Source organism: Schistocerca nitens, chromosome 3, assembly GCF_023898315.1.
Source record: "Schistocerca nitens isolate TAMUIC-IGC-003100 chromosome 3, iqSchNite1.1, whole genome shotgun sequence".
NCBI classification, from domain to species: Eukaryota; Metazoa; Arthropoda; class Insecta; order Orthoptera; family Acrididae; genus Schistocerca; species Schistocerca nitens.
This window is the reverse complement of record NC_064616.1, coordinates 710,127,570-710,131,191: the sequence shown is the minus strand read 5'-3', so window position 1 is coordinate 710,131,191 and position 3,622 is coordinate 710,127,570. Positions and strand designations below refer to the sequence as shown.

Below are 3,622 nucleotides of genomic sequence, written 5' to 3'. Positions count from 1 at the left end.
GAGCGGCGGATTGTGCTGCTGACAGCCCTCCCCTGCCCATATGGGGCAGGGGAATGAAATCACAATAAAGAAAAAAAAAAAAAAAAAAAAAAAGGCAGACGCGTGGATCGGACAGATTGCTTTCACCGTAACAATTTTTGGAGGCTTAGATCGTATGTTGGCGATCTTTGCCATATAACTTTGTTGAAAGATGGAGGTAAGAGATGGGCACGTAACACGTAACTGTTCCAATACAAAGTGATTAGGAGGAGGAGATTAGTGTTTAACGTCCCGTCGACAACGAGGTCATTAGAGACGGAGCGCAAGCTCGGGTGAGGGAAGGAAATCGGCCGTGCCCTTTCAAAGGGAACCACCCCGGCATTTGCCTGAAGCGATTTATGGAAATCACGGAAAACCTAAATCAGGATGGCCGGAGACGGGATTGAACCGTCGTCCTCCGGAATGCGAGTCCAGTGTGCTAACCACTGCGCCACCTCGCTCCGTACAAATTGATTAGTACAATGTAATGTTTCGAAACAGTGAAATAGTGTGTGTTTAGTAATCGAATAGACCTACACATTTTATTATCTTTAATCTCTACTGTATAAATGTGTCCATACAAACACAAATGAGGTGCGAGAGCGCTAATCATATCGCAGAAAGTATGACTTTCACTTAGATGTCTTGGCAGTTTCGTATTTCCTGCAGCTAATGCGCTGCTTTCGTGTCGTGTGATTTTCATACTTTTCAATTGGCTGAGGACAGTGTTTGTATGTTTGACATAGTAGAGTTTGCCAAACTCGTTTCCCTGTATTCTAGCTCCTAATTTTGCTAGGTTTTATGAGTGAAAATCCGTATGTGCTCTTGAAAAGGCATATCATAAGATGTAATTTATTGAGATAGCATTCTGGGAAACGAGGCACTGAATTAACATTTATAAGTGTACCACTCACACTTTTCTTACAGTTAAATTTTCCGTTATTTGTCACACAGAGCAGGCCTGCAAAGTGACTGATGCACGCAGATCAAAAAATTACCGTAACAGACTGGAGTCCATAACGCAATGGTCTAGTATGGCAGTTTTTCATCAAACATTCACAAGTCAGCTGAATACAGCTCTGAATAGGTACACTTGATAGAACCGGAAACAAGTTAAAATATTTCAGGGTAACTGAAATACAGAGTATGTTTCCTTGAAGTATAAAATCCAGACTAAAATTTAAAACAATTCATACAGTGTAATGCCCTTGTGATACCTACGTCAAGGCAGATCTGGCTTTACACCACTTAACAATTCTTGCTAAAGACGTTTGTTTGATGTCAGTCATATGGAGATCACTCAAGTACTCACAGCAAGCACATATATTTTCATTTTATTGTAAACTTCCCCAGGAAAGCAGAGATGAAGTTAAATTGTTATTGGAATGCAATTTTTACCACAGTTTCCGAACGTAAAAACAAAAGTATCAAAGTACCATTGTTGAACTGCCTGAGAATTATTTATCATACACTAGTATTAAGACGCCTATATTGTGTAATAACCAAACATAGCACATTTACAAAAATAAACACACACACACACATATACATACATAAATCCGATTATTATTCTCAAACACATAAATAAACGTACTTAAGAAATTAAACTCACTGAATGGTGAACAGACATGTGTCTCCTGTGTGCAACAAATTTGAGAAATATGTTCTTTTAAGGTAGCTACATGTAAGATGTAGTGCACTAAACAAAATACAGTCGGATACAAATTCAGTGCAAATTGTCCAGAGAAGAACAAAATCCATTGAAATTTTACTGTTTCATTTCTGAGTAGATCTACTGTGCCTGTTCTAAGTTGTAGTTTAGAAATATCATTTTTGATACTTTTTCACTTGAAGGACGGGATCGTCTGCCTGTTATTGTTTGCTCTTGCTTTGATAATTGCGTCCACATAGAACAGAAGTGGCCATAATACACAGACGTTGTTTCATTATTTCAAACAGCGGAGGAAACAACACATGATTTTCTTTCCACCACAGCAGTGGATCTTGTGATCTGGCATCTTCATATATTTATCAAGCTCGACTATATTTGCAGCACGTGGAATGTCTACACTTTGGATCGACCCCTCTACAGCTTGGTCAAAACCTTGCCAAATGTTGCCACGGCTAGAGTTGAATGTCCTCACCTCAGCTGGTTTGGCATGTGGTGGATTGTCTGTAGAACTCCTTGTGGGTTTCTGTCGTATTAAACAGCACTTGTTAATTATGGCATCTTTTGTTTCTTTTAATCGATGCCCAGGTTTTGGAAATCCATACTCTGTGAAGCGAGGATCCAGTAATGTTGCGCCACAAGCAATTGCTTTATCTGCAAACTTTTAAACGAGGCGGGTACAGATTCCATCATCAAGTTTAGCATTTACTGTATTAATGGCTTCATTGCTGTAATCTGAGTTCTTCAGTCTCACACACTGACTTTGTAAACTTTTGCTTAATAAGATAACTTTTGACAAGGTTACATTTCTTTTGCTGCCAATTTCTGTTGTGACGCTCAAAAGGAGATTGTATTTCACAAGATTTTTCAATAACCGATCAGTCTTCATTGGACAGTTTTGTCTGCGAATCCAAACTGAGGATGGCGAGGGTGCAAAGGCTGTTTGATTTTCAAAAGCCTGTCAACTATTTCATACATGGCATTCCATCTCATAGGGCAATCTTGTTTCGGCGTTAAAATACGCAAGCCCATTTGCTTCTGAATATTGTGTAATTTCTCAAATGCTTGAGGACTTCTTTTGAAAAATTCCACTATTGACTTCATTTTTGTCCTTGCCTGTGTATAGGTTCAAGGCTTACTTCCACAATCAAATCCAATGTAATTGCAAAACAAGGTAGATGCCATCATTTGCACATCATCACTGTCTTCATCATATTATGTGTATTATCTGTAGTGCAAGCTATAATTTTATTGGTAATACCCCAAGTTGAAGTCACATTTTGTAATTCACTGGAAATGTTTTCAGCTGTATGCTTGTTATGGAATTTAAAACTAGATAACAAATATGACTTCAGATTGCAGTTTTCATCAATGAAGTGAGCAGTCACTGCAATATAATTCTCATTTTTCACAGATTTCTATCAAGCAGTCGTAATAAAGATGGAGGATGCAGCTTGCACTGCAGATCTTACTCACATTAGTGTGTTGTTGAACACTTGAGAGAGTAAGCCTTTGGAGACAGTTTTTCTGCAGGGACGTACACAGTTTTCATTTAACAAATAAGTCATTTTTCTAAATTCTACACTCTCAACTACATTAAACGGAAGATATTCTTTAACAACAAGTCTTAAAATCTGTTCGTGTATTATGGCTCGCTTGGATGAAGGCACAGGTCTAGGTGCAAATCCAGTAATCTTTGTTTGTCCACCACACCCACCCATAACTGAACCGGCAGATTCTTGAACAGTTGCTGTGGAAGTTGAACTGACTTCGTCACTGCCCAGTTAATAAAAACTGGTTTCGAACGAGTTTCACTTAAATTAACTGTTGGATGATTATGTCGCAAATATCTGTTTAAGCAAGAGGTTGAACTACTTTTAAACGACAACACTGCCGAGCACAAGTTACATCTAATTTCCTCAGGATTCATCTGCA

At 38.5% G+C, this 3,622-nt stretch overlaps 1 non-coding gene across 1 annotated transcript; it reads right to left on the bottom strand.

Annotated features, from left to right (window-relative positions):
- Positions 1–406: 406 nt before the first annotated feature.
- Positions 407–479, bottom strand: Trnaa-cgc (transfer RNA alanine (anticodon CGC)). The gene has a single exon. It is a non-coding gene; the product is annotated as a tRNA-Ala (tRNA).
- Positions 480–3,622: the final 3,143 nt, after the last annotated feature.